This window comes from Pseudophryne corroboree, chromosome 1 (genome assembly GCF_028390025.1).
Source record: "Pseudophryne corroboree isolate aPseCor3 chromosome 1, aPseCor3.hap2, whole genome shotgun sequence".
In the NCBI taxonomy this organism is placed as follows: Eukaryota; Metazoa; Chordata; class Amphibia; order Anura; family Myobatrachidae; genus Pseudophryne; species Pseudophryne corroboree.
Genome location: NC_086444.1, coordinates 237,264,285 through 237,278,536, shown reverse-complemented (window position 1 = coordinate 237,278,536; position 14,252 = coordinate 237,264,285).

Here is a 14,252-nt window from a genome sequence, read left to right as displayed (position 1 = left end):
TCAAGATCCACTTCCACCTCGTGCTGAAGCTGCTGCCACTAGTCATGGCCGAGACGATGAAATGCCAGCAACGTCGTCTGCCAAGGCCGATGCCCAATGTCATAGTACAGAGCATGTCAAATCCAAAACACCAAATATCAGAAAAAAAAGGACTCCAAAACCTAAAATAAAATTGTCGGAGGAGAAGCGTAAACTTGCCAATATGCCATTTACCACACGGAGTGGCAAGGAACGGCTGAGGCCCTGGCCTATGTTCATGGCTAGTGGTTCAGGTTTTTTGGAAGGGACATCCTGCGTGACACTGCAGTGCCACTCCTAGATGGGCCCGGTGTTTGTGTCGGCCACTAGGGTCGCTAATCTTACTCACACAGTCAGCTACCTCATTGCGCCTCTTTTTTTCTTTGCGTCATGTGCTGTTTGGGGAGGGTTTTTTGGAAGGGCCATCCTGCGTGACACTGCAGTGCCACTCCTAGATGGGCCCGGTGTTTGTGTCGGCCACTAGGGTCGCTAATCTTACTCACACAGCTACCTCATTGCGCCTCTTTTTTTCTTTGCGTCATGTGCTGTTTGGGGAGGGTTTTTTGGAAGGGACATCCTGCGTGACACTGCAGTGCCACTCCTAGATGGGCCCGGTGTTTGTGTCGGCCACTAGGGTCGCTTATCTTACTCACACAGCGACCTCGGTGCAAATTTTAGGACTAAAAATAATATTGTGAGGTGTGAGGTATTCAGAATAGACTGAAAATGAGTGTAAATTATGGTTTTTGAGGTTAATAATACTTTGGGATCAAAATGACCCCCAAATTCTATGATTTAAGCTGTTTTTTAGTGTTTTTGGAAAAAAACACCCGAATCCAAAACACACCCGAATCCGACAAAAATAATTCGGTGAGGTTTTGCCAAAACGCGTTCGAACCCAAAACACGGCCGCGGAACCGAACCCAAAACCAAAACACAAAACCCGAAAAATTTCAGGCGCTCATCTCTAGTATTAACATATATTTCTGACTCATTTATGTGACACTATAACTGACGATGTGTGATATAAAAAGTAATAATACATATTTCTGACTCATTTGTGTGACACTGTAACTGCAGTGTGTGATATAAAAAATAATAATACATATTTCTGACTCATTTGTGCGACACTGTAACTGCAGTGTGTGTGATAAAAAATAATATATATATATTTTGATTTAAATTAATATTTTGTGCTGTGTCATCCCAGTATACATATAGGGACTGCAGCTGTTCCATCTATCTAGGGGTGTTCTGCCAGTCCACCCAAAATAAAAGACATTTTTTAAAAAATATTTTGTGCTGTATCCTCCCAGTATACATCCAGGCGGGCTCCGTCCATTTCAGGGTGCTGTGTCCGTAGCTCATATTCTTATTTTATAACTAATTGTCCTGTTTTCATAATTCTTTTTATCACCACATTGTGATTCATTCAAATTAATATTATTAATAATAATAATTATAAATTAACTAAATCTAAATTAAATTAATATAACAAAACTCTCCACACTTGTACAGCGAACCTTCTGCATATCAAATATATCTTTGAGGAACAGAAGAACTTAATAAAAAATAAATTAAAATCATGATTACAGCATCTAAAATATTGTCTTTTTTATTCTTCTTTGCCCTAATCACCTTTTTGTGAACTAAAATCTTGAACCTTGCCTAATGCGTCGTTTTTTAAAATACTTTTTATTTTGTGCTGTGTCCATCCTCCCAGTATATACATCCAAGGGCTGCTGATGCTCCGTCCAGCTACCTCGGTGCAACCTTTTGGCCTAAACTGGATAAAAACTATTTTGTGAGCTGTGAGGTGTTCAGAATAGACTGGAAATGAGTGGAAATGAATGTTATTGAGGTTAGTAATACTATAGGAACAAAATCACCCCCCAAATTCTGTTATTTTAGCTGTTTTTATGATTTAAAAAAAAAATAATACGGATCCAAAACCAAAACACAAAACCCCCAAAATGGCCCGACACCCTCCCTAGTTAATAGGGAGGGAGAGGGAGGCAGTGACAGGGCACTGACCCCACTACTGTGTGACACAGTGACAGTGCTGCTTAATGTGCATGGGGTGTTACTACTGTGTGGGCAATATGTGTATGGGGCATTATTACTACTGTGTGGGTAATATGTGTATGGGGCATTATTACTACTGTGTGGGCAATATGTGTATGGGGCACTACTACTATGTGTGCAATTTGTGTATGGGGTACTACTACTACTACTACTACTACTACTACTACTACTACTACTGTGTGTGCAATATGTATATGGGGCATTACCACTGTGTGGGCAGTATGTGAACTGGGCACCACTACTGTGTGGGAAATATGTGTACGGAGCACTACTACTACTGTGTGGGCAATATGTGTACGGGGCACTACTACTACTGTGTGGGCAATATGTGTGAAGGAGCAATACGATGCAGTGTAATGTGAATAAGGAGCAATACAGTGTGGTGTAATGTGCATTAGGAGCCATACGGTGTGGTGTAATGTGAGTAAGGAGCAGTGCGGTGCAGTGTAATGTGATTAAGGAGTGATACGGTGAGGTTCAATGTGAATAAGGAGCGATATGGGGGGGTGATTCTGAGTTGTTCGCTCGCTAGCTGCTTTTAGCAGCATTGCACACGCTAAGCCGCCGCCCTCTGGGAGTGTATCTTAGCTTAGCAGAATTGCGAACAAAATATTAGCAGAATTGCGAATAGAAATTTCTTAGCAGTTTCTGAGTAGCTCGAGACTTACTCAGCCATTGCGACCAGCTCAGTCCTTTTCGTTCCTGGTTTGACGTCACAAACACACCCAGCATTTGCCCAACCACTCCCCCGTTGCTCCAGCCACTCCTGCGTTTTGCAACTCGAACGCCTGCGTTTTTTCCGCACACTCCCATAAAACGGCCAGTTTCCGCCCAGAAACACCCACTTCCTGTCAATCACACTACGATCAGCACAGCGATGAAAAAGCTTTGTTATGCCGTGAGTAAAATACCTAACTTTTGTGTAAAAAAACTAAGCGCATGCGCTCTGCGAAACTTGCGCATGCGCAGTAAGCGACTAATCACAGTATAGCAAAAATCGTCAACGAGCGAACAACTCGGAATGACCCCCATGGTGCGGTGTAATGTGTATGAGGACCAATACTGGAGGTGATTCGGACCTGCTCATAGATGTGCAAAAAAACGCATCTATTTTCTCTGACATGTCGGGGGACACCCAGCACAGGGCAAGTCTGACCCGCATGCCGGATCCACCCCCCCACAAACATGCAAAAGGATCGCACGGCAATGAAGGCAGATGGCTACCCGCCATGTTTTGGGTCACCACGGCTGTGTGTGACGTCATGTAGCTGCCACGACCCACCCCAGCAATGGTCCAGACAATGGTCCAGACACGCCTTTGCTGTCTGGACCGCACCCCCCCCCCCAATGCCCTCCCGCCCCGCCACCACCTCTGTCTGCAGAGGCGATCACACAAGTGAGATGCCGTTGCATCTCACTGTGTGCACACAAGCAGTGTGGCTTTTGCGCATGCGCACACTTCACTGGGCATCAGACTGTGAACGTTGCCGTAGCAGCATTACAGTCTGAATTAGGCTCACTGTGTGGTGTAATGTGAATAAAGGGCGATACAGTGCAGTGTAATGTGAATAATGGACACTATTGTGTTACATAACGGAGCTGGGTCAGGGGCGGAACTAGTGGCGGGGCTAGGGGAATGTCAGCGGACGGTGCACACAGCTGAGGAAAGGAGCAGGAGGTGGCTCCTGGGAGCAGGTAACCAGAGGGGAGAGCTGATCGCGGACTGTGCGTGTTTTGTGAGGGGAGTAAATGGCAGGTGGGGGCTTGGTCACTGTTATACCCTGGATGCAGTCAGAACACACCAGGGAGGGGGCCGCTGGAGGGGTAACACGGGGCGAGTAACACTACATGGCTCAGCATGTCTTCCCTGCGACAGACATCCTGGTACCTGTGCTGTAAGCCCAGACTGTGGTCACAACCATAACCACACTCACACTCAGTGCTCTTATATATAGCCTGTATAAGATAAGGATAGTTTCCTGCTCTGTTTGCTTCTAGTGTGTTTTCAGTAGATGTAGATGAAGGGGTTAGGTACGGGATGCTGGCAGTCAGAATACCGATACTGCCATCACAGCCGCCATGATCCCGACACTTTTATCTAACTAAACTAAACTTACTCCTTACCCTGCACCTAACCGCCCCCACCCACAGACTAAGCCTAACCCTCCTTCCCGCAGCCTAACCATCCCCCTAGTGCCTTACCCTAACCTTTCCTCCCACAGTCAAACCCTAACCTCCCCTTCCTGCAGCCTAACTCTCCACCTAGTGCTTTACCCTAACCCTTCTTCCCACAGCTTTACCCTAATCCCCCTCACAGCCTAACCCTAAACTCTCCTTCCCACAGCCTAACCCTTTTTCTCACAGCCTAACCCTCACCGTAGTGCCTTACGCAAACCATCCCAACCCACAGCCAAACCCTAACCCTCCTTCCCGCAGCCTAGCACTAACCCTCCCCATAATGCCTTACCCTAACCTCCCCTCCCGCAGCCAAACCCTAATCTCCCCTTACTGCAGCCTCACCCTACCCGTAGTGCCTAACCCTAACCTCCCTCCCCGCAGCCTAACCCTAACCTCCCTTCCCGCAGCCTAACCCTCTCCCTGCAGTGTCAGATAAAATGCCAGTCTGTCAGTGTGATAGGCATTTTATCTGCCTATGTATGCCCAGCTTAAGTAATATACACCATCCTGTTTATTCAAGAATAGGAGTTGTTTTAAAGCAACTGTATCAACATAAACAGTAAATAGATTACTTATCATTACAAATTTGACTACATCTTTATTGCTATAGTCAGAATTAGGGAGGCTAATCCCGGTATCGAGATCGGCGGGATCCCGGGATTTAGATCAAAAAAGTCTGGGATTCAATCCCAGGATTGGAAGCGCCAATCCTGGGGATTGCGGGATTTACCCTCCCCATTGTTTTTTTAATGCCAGGCTGCATTGAGCATTCTCAGGAGGCTCAGATGCTGCCCGGCTCCCTCCTCCTGGCTCCCCCTGCCCCCGGCAGGGAGTACTGTGCAGTGTGACGTGATGTCAGAGGTCATGCTGCGCAGTCTGACGACAGCCACTCGCGCCGCTCGGACCGCACCTCACCGCCCACACCTTGCAGCACACGAGCTCTTCCACCCATGATGATGAGTCTGACACCACCCGCCCGCGCAGCCCGGAACGCACCTGACCCCACGAGCCTGGCTCCCACCCATGATGGTGAGTTTTTGTGTGGGGTGGGTGCGTCTTCAACCCAATCCTGTGTATCCCAGAAATCCCGGGATTGACCTTTTTTCAATCCTGATACCCAGGATTGAAAAAAAGGCTCAGTATTGGTCTCCCTAGTCATAACGTACACTGACTAGTCTGCCCGGCCAGTTGCCGCACTTGCAGGATTTGCTGTCTACTCCGTGGAACACAAATCAGTTATCATGGCTCTGGCTACTGGACCCTGTCTGATGCTGTTAGCTGGGAGCAGGGACAGGCTGTGTGGGGCTGTCCCAGAGCACAGGGGCTGCACTGGTATGTGTAATAATGTTATGGTTCATAGACTTGCTATAATAGTGTGCTGAGAGGCATGCCTAGTATAACTAGTAGAGATAGAGGCATTGGTATGTGTAATAATGTGATGGAACAATGTTTTTATTTTCTCCCCTGTGTTGGCCAACGTGCTTAATTTTTTGCAAAGCTTTTTGTCGGCACAAGCCACTGAGTTTTACTGTGTATGCGTCCCGATGGCGGCACTTAGATGGATGTCACAGCGCACGCAGCAGAGGAGTCAGCGGGTGCCATCTGAGAGCGGCATTGAGGGCAAAGCTGGGAAGTGAGTCTGCCCTCTCCTCGTCTTGTACTGCGGGACTTCCGAGTCGTGAAGGCGACTGCTGGTGTCTGCTGGGGCAGCACAACTGTAAGTTCGATATAGCTGCTGCTGCTCTCTAACTTTCTCCCCCCCATTCCCCCAATAAAAAGGGCTCTACTTAGCGTAATGTGTATGGGGGGCTCTGCCTAGCGTAATGTGTGTAAGGGGCTCTGTGTGGCATAATGTGTATGGGGGCTTTGCGTGGCATAATGTGTATAAGAGGGCTCTGCCTGGCGTAATGTTGTATAAAGGGCACTGCCTGGCATAGTGCGTGTAAGGGGTTCTGCGTGGTGTAATGTGTGTAAGGGTCTCTGCCTGGCATGAGGCATATAATATAATGTCAGGGGCATTACTGTGTGGGGCATAATATGATGTAAGGGGCATCATTTGGTGCAAGGGGCATTACTGTTTGAGGCATAATACGGTGGAATTTGTTTTCTTTCCTGTGGTGGCCAAGGTCTGGGGTGCAGGGTCAAAAACTGGGATGTAAGGTGGTTTTTTCCTACAAGGACAAGCCCATTTTAGCGATACCACACCCATTTAGCAAGGCCACGGCCCCTTTTGGGGGGCACGCGCAAAGACTACCATTTTAGGGTGGAACTCAATTGTTTGAAAAGTCGGTTGGGCGTCTGTTTTTTCCTGTCTATTAGATAGGAAAAAACAGACTCCCAACTGACTTTTCAAACAATTGAATACCCTCCTTAGAATGTATATGCGTGTGAATTTTTGAATGTCTATGGGGGGGGGGTCGCATTTTTCTTATGTTCGCACTGGGAGCCAAATTGTCTAGAAATGACACTGTCTCCATGCCCCCAAATTTGAACCCATTCCACATGCAAATCGCATTTCCTATACCTCTAATGGGAAATGCAATCGGCCTAGATTTAACAAGCTTGAATTGTCAAATCTTTTCAGACCATCTTCAGATAGTGTTATGTAAGCTTCGATTCCCCATTCTAATTTTCTGTCCTACCTTCCAGCACAGCTGACTGCCATCTATGAAAAGCTGTGCTGCACTGACCTTTCTGTGTGATCCTCTTCCCTGATCTGGCTTCCATGCACACAGCTGATCTCAAGGGAGCCGACATCCATCAGAGCTGCACTTTTAACCCCGTTGTGCTGCTCTGCCTGGCTTCTCAGGACAGCTGATCCTGAAACCGACATCCATCTGTTAACCTGAGATGCACTGAACTTTTGTATGTAAAACATACACAGACATTTTAGTGCCGCACAGCTGATCATAGATGGAGGTCAGCTACAGGATCAGCTGGGCAGAGCAGCAGAACAGCGGTTAAAATAATTTCTTTCCTTACTGCACATGTGCAGATGGACCGTCTCAGCACAGGTAGACATTGCAGATGTGGTAAGGCATCTGTTTCTTATTCACCAGGACAGAGCTTTCTCACTAGCTCTTTCCTGGCAACCTGAAATCGATACATTCATGTGATAGTATATAATATCGAACTGTAATATTATATTACTCAATATCACATCACAATTACATGGCATCACAAATGTATCCACACTTGACATTTATAGGCTTGAATAGTGTCACCCAACTTATCACCATACTGCCATGTATGGAGAGTCATAAAAATAGGAATTTAATACTTACCGGTAATTCATTTTCTCGCAGTCCATAGTGGATACTGGGGAACTGTACTTTAGTACCATGGGGTGTGGATTGGGTCCACTGGAGCCTGGCACTTTAAAACCTTTGGTGTGTGTATGTGTGTGCTGGCTCCTCCCCTCTATGCCTCTCTTACCAGACTCAGTCTAGGAAACTGTGCCCGAGGAGACGGACATACCACGAGAGAAGAAAATAGGTACAAAAGCGGTGAGGCACTAAGCCAACACACAACCATAACTAAAAAGGAGGGCGCTAACCAGAACAGAGGATAGCAACACCAACCTAACCAGATTAGCAAAGCTATCCCAACAACATAAGGGGACCGAAATGGCGGGCCAACCAAACACTTCCTCAGGTAAGCAGGAATCGAAGCACTGAGGTGGGTGCCCAGTATCCACTATGGACTATGAGAAAAAGGATTAATGGTAGGTATTACATTCCTATTTTCTCTTACGTTCTAGTGGATACCGGGGAACTGTACTTTAGTATCAAAGGGAAGTCCCAAAGCTCCCAAACGGGTGGGAGAGTGCTGAGACCCCTGTAAAACTGAAGGTCATCCCTGGCCAAAGTGTCGAACCAATAGAACTTAACAAAGTGTTTGAACCAGACCAAGTAGCAGGTAGGCACAACTGTAAGGCAGAGAAACCCCAGGCAGCTGCCCAGGAAGAGCCCACAGATCTCGTCGAGTGGGCCTGAATAAACGTCGGCAAAGGCAGAGCTGCCGAAGTATAGGCTTGTTGAATGGTCAACCTGAGCCAACGAGCAATTGATTGCTTAGAAGACGGATGCCAAATCTTGGTGGCATCATAAAGGACAAACAGTGAATCAGATTTCCGATGACGAGCAGTCCATTTGACATAAACCTTCAGAGCCCTCTCCACATCCAAGGACACTGGACCAATGGAAGCGTCAGACAACACCAGAACCACAATGGGTTGATTCACGTGAAAAGCTGACACCACTTTTGGCAAAATCTGAGGTTGGGTCCTGAGTTCCACCCTGTCTTCATGAAAAAGGATAAGGCCCCCAATTCAGAGAAACGTCTGGCAGATGCCAATGCTAGTAACATCACAGTCTTCCAGGTAAGAAATTTCAATTCCAGCCTATGTAAGGGTTCAAAACAGTGCAATTGAAGAAAAGACAAAACCACATTGAGATCCCATGGAGCAGTGGGAGGTACAAAGGGCGGTTGCATTTGAACAACTCCTTTTAGGAAAGTCTGTACTTCCGGCAACATTGCAAGTTGTTTCTGAAAGAAAATAGCGCCGAAATATGCACTTTGGCCCATATCCACTCCCACTTGCAGGAAAAGTAGAAAGCGACCAATTCTAAATTCCACGGGAGAAACCTTTCTACTTTCACACCAGGAAACATACTTTTTCCAGATACGATGATAATGTTTTGACATAACCATCTTACTGGCCTGGACCATAGTGGAAATAACCCTGGAGGGAAGACCTTTTCTGGCTAGAATCTCCCTCTCAACTTCCAAGCCGTCAAATGTAGCCACGGTAAGGCTGGATAGATGAACGGACCTTGCTGAAGAAGATCCTTTTGTAGCGGCAGAGGCCAGGGATCCTCCAGAGCCATGGTTAGGAGGTCCGAGTACCACGCCCATCAAGGCCAATCTGGGGCAATTAGAATTGCTTGAATGCTTTCCCTTCTGAGTCTTTTTAGAACCCTTGGGATTAGCGGTAGAGGAGGGAACAGGTACACAAACTGGTACGTCTGTGGTGTTGTCAGCGTGTCCACTGCTACAGCGAGGGATCCCTCGTTCTGGAACAGTAACGGCATAGCTTCTTGCTGAGACGAGAAGCCATCAGATCTATCTGCGGACAGTCCCACGGGTGAATTAACTGTTGAAACACCTGGGGATGTAGGCTCCATTCCCCCGGATGGAGGTCGTGTCTGCTGAGGAAGTCTGCTTCCCAGTTGTCCACTCCTGGAATGACTATGACTGAGATGGCCTTTGCGTTGGCCTCTGCCCAGCAGAGTATTTTTGACACTTCTCGCATCGCTGCTCTGCTTTGTGTTCCCAATTGTCGATTTATGTACGTCACCGCCGTGGCATTGTCCAATTGAACCTGTATCGCCTGATCCCTCAGGAGATGGGAAGCTTGCAGAAGTGCATTGTAAATTGCCCTGAGTTCCAGGATGTTTATCAGCTGAACAGATTCCTGATTTGACCATGTCCCCTGGAACTGGGCCCCCTTGGTCACAGCCTCCAACCCTGGTGGCTGGCATCCGTTGTCAGTAGAATCCACGAGTGGATATTGAAGTTCCTGCCTTCTACAAGGTGAGGAATTTGTAGCCACCATAATACAGAAATCCGGGCTTTCGGAGAGGTCACTTCCTGATTCATGTGAAGGCGAGACCCTGACCATTTGTCCAGCAGATCCAGCTGTAATGGGCGGGCATTAAACCTGCCGTATTGGATTGCCTCGTAAGCAGCCACCATCCTGCGCAGCAAGCGTATGCAAAGATGTATGGATACCTTGCGAGGACGAGCACTGAGTGGTCCATAGCTTGGATAGCCAAGGCCTTGTCCATTGGAAGAAACACCTTTTTTTTTTGGAGACACTGTATCCAGTATCATTCCCAGGAACTGAAGTCGTTGGGCCGGTTCCAGGTGAGATTTCTGAAAATTGAGGATCCACCCATGAGCCATAAGTAGGCGAGTCGTCAGATCGATGCTGTGCAGTAGGCGCTCCCTGGACATAGCCTTTATCAGGAGATCATGGACAGTTGCAGCATCATCTCCGCCAAGACCTTGGTGAAGACCCTCGGAGCTGTGGATAGGCCAAAGGGTAAGGCCTGAAACTGGAAATGGTCGTCCAATATGGCGAACCTGAGGTAAGCCTGATGAGGGGGCCACATGGGAATGTGTAGGTAAGCATCCTTGACATCTAGAGATACCAGGAATTCCCCTCCTCCAGACCAGACACCACTGCCTGCAGGGATTCCATCTTGAATTTGAACACCCGCAGATATGGGTTTAAAGACTTTAGGTTCAAGATGAGTCGCACCGAACCGTCTGGTTTTGGAAAAACAAAAAGACTGGAGTAAAAACCCCTGTTGCATAACGGAGGAGGTACTGGAACCACCACTCCTGTCTGCAAATTTTTTTGAATAGCCTCTTGCAAGATAACTTTTGCTGCAGGTAAAATTGGTAAGCCTGACTTGAAAAATCTGTGAGGAGGAAGTACTTGAAATTCCAGTCGGTATCCCTGGGAAATGAGGTCCCTCACCCAAGGATCATGGCAGGATGTCACCCACAAGTGGACGAAGTGTTGAAGGCGAGCACCTACCTGAAAGTCGCCCATCTGTTGGGGCCAACCATCACGTGGAAGGCTTAGTGGCAGGGGACCAGGTGGTCTGGTCCAGGGATGCAGCAGTTGCAGGTTTATATGACTTACCACGAGATCCTCTGGGAGTAGTAGAGATCCCTCTGCCCCTGCCTCTGAACCATGCCACACGCAAGGAATTCAAGGAGGGTCCAGGGTAAGAACGTTGAGCAGGTGGTGCAGCCGACGGCAGATAGGTAGACTTACCAGCCGTTGCCAGAGAGATCCATTTATTTAACTCGTCTCCAAACAAGGCATCCCCTGTAAAGGGAAGATTTTCTACACCCATTTTGGAATCAGCATCCGCTGACAATTGACGTAACCACAGAGCTCTGCATGCCGAAACTGCCATAGCAGTAGTGCAGCCATTTTTCTTACACAATTCATTTACAGATTTGCTCATAAAATTTGCAGCATCCTGTATTTGTTGCAGCAGAGTAATGACCTCATCCTGGGGCAGAGTGTCTAATCCATTAATAATATTATCAGATCACTTGACTACTGCCCTAGAAAACCAACCACAAACTATTGTGGGGCCCTGTGCTACGCCCGCTGCCATATATATTGCCTTGAGAATGGTCTCAATTTTATGGTCAGCAGGGTCTTTTAAGGATATTGCCCCTGGCACCGACAGTCTAGACACAGACGTATCGACAGATAGGGGGTTTTCTCATACCTTCCTGTCATTAGCTTGGAGGGGAAATGTAGATAAAAACCTCTGAGGAGTTTTGAATTTCTTGTCAAGGTTCACCCATGCCTCCCTGGTCAGGGGGTTTAATTCCTTAGACATAGGAAACGTGGCTGAGGTCTTGAGTCTAACATTAAAGTACAACTCCTCATATGATTCTGCCTCCTGATCGGGTATGTGAAGAACCTCTCTTACAGCATAAATGAGGGCTTCCACCCCGGGGGACAGAGAGCTGTCCTCATCCATATCATCATCATCATCATCTACATCAGGCTGGTCAGAATCAGAATCAGACTGTAGCACCTGTGGCAGCGAGCGTTTATGTGAAATCAACAGAGGGGGCTGAGAAGCCCTTCTGGTATCTGCTGCTTTAGCCATACAATCAATAAACTGTTTTAACACCTGTCTCTCCCTAGCTGCAGCTAGTTCCGAATTCACATTGTGAATCATGCTCTTAAAAGTATCCAGCTAGTCAGGTGCCTGTGAACGGTGTCCCTGTGGAGATATGGAGCACTGTTCACACATAAGGACCAGTACACATAACCATGTCAACAGACATATTGTACACAATGATAATGCAGTGCAAACCCACTGAAAACACCTCCACACAGACCCTAGAGAGCCCTAGGAGTGACACAAAGAAACGGAGACTAGCACACAAAACACAGCAGTGCAGTGTGTAAAAGTATGTGTATCACCTTATTATGTGCAGCGGCGCTACCGCTGATGTGCTGCCCCCCTGCTATGACCCCCTGGTACCAGTACAGAGTCTGTAACAGCGTGTGTCCTTCGAGGAGCAGCGTGCATGCAGCCTGTGATCCACAGCAGCAGGAAGTGGCACCTTCCCGCCTCTGGTCCCGCTTTCCACGAAGCCCCGCCCCTGTAATAGTGCACGGTCCCACTAAGTTGTTAATACTGGCTAAAGTAATATACACAGTACACACAATGCCTACTGACAGTGAGCACCCTGTGGAGCATAAAGCCCTGCTCAGCCAGGGTAGTCCGAGGTGGGCACCGCAGCTCATGGCCCGTGACCACTGCATGACATGCCGCCAAACTGCACTGGGGACATGCTAACCGGGACCCTGGTGTTAACACTCACCGCACCTGCGACTTTTCGGCATCTGTTAGAGGGTGGTAGCTAGATGCTGGCGTGGGCACACACAGTATGGTGTGTGAAACAGCACCTCAGAAGCTCAGAGTCCTGTCAGCTGGGATTACGAACCATTAACCCTCAGGAGGTTGGTTCAGTCCCCCCTCTAAGTCCCACGAAGCAGGTAGACTGGTTGCCAACCAGAACTACCTGAAAATTAATAACTAAAATAAAAAATGAAGGAAACTCTCTGGAGTTCCAGAGAAGTGAATTCAGCTCCTTGGACATATTTTTCTAAACTGAGTCTGGTAGTAGGGGCATAGAGGGGAGGATCCAGTACACACATACACACACTAAAGGTTTTAAAGTGCATTGCTCCACTGGACACGATCTATACCCCATGGTACTAAAGTACAGTTCTCCAGTATCCACTAGGACGTAAGAGAAAAGATGGTATGAACAACACCACATAATGCATCTTTACATGTAGCCAAGACGTGTATGTGAGGAGGGGACACATAGATGTGTAATAACAAACTCAGGACGACACTTGCAGCATCAGTGTAATACAGGTCTTTACTCAGCATGAGCCAGACACCAAGTAGTAATAGGAGACAAACAGAAAGTGAATCACCTCAGCATGACATCATCTCCCATGATGCACAGCATGCATTTACATCCCCCCATTCAAACCGGAAGGATGCAGAACATATATGAAACGAATACAACAATGTGACAATGATAGACATGAACAAAAGAAAAGACATTATATAATAAAGTCTTGGAACTTTTGGGTTGGGTTGGGACACACGGCCCGATCTGGTAATGGTACACTGGGAACCCATGGGCAGGTCCGCTGTGGCACCAGAGGGCTCTATTACTTCAGAAGTAGTCTGAAGTACTGTCCATGCAATGTGAATCATCACTGACATTGGTTGCAGCTGTGGTAGAGATTGATGAGTCAGGCTGTGTAGAGCTTTCTTCAGGTACACTTAACAGATGGCGGATGCGTTCATAGAGGGCATTATCACTGTACCACGTAGCTATTTGGACGACCTGCAGGATGCTGAACCACCACCATTCTGTCAAATCCTTGCTTGGTTTGCATGCAGACAGGCTGGCCTGGAGACAGTGGTGGCAGGCGGTATGCTGATCTGTCATAAGAAGCTTTGGCAGCTATTCTGCGCTTGCTGATGTTCTCCCGTACCTGTGGCTCTACTCTGGGTTGCAGGGGCTGCTTTGCCATTGGGATGCCTGTGCGGGTGCGCCATGCTAATAGGCACTGTGCAGGGGATGGAAGTCCATCTCGGGGCGTGTTTCTCAAGTTTAACAGTGCCAAGTATATGTCTGATCCATTTCGTGCATACTTCTCCATTAGGTGCTTTGCAGAGCGGACTGCACGCTCTGCCAATCCATTTGACTGTGGGTAGTGTGGACTGCTAGTGATGTGCTGGAAGTCCCAAGTATTCGCAAAGTCCTTGAACTCTCTACTCTTGAATTGCATGGCATTATCAGTGATCATCTGCTGTGGGGTGCCATGTGCGGCA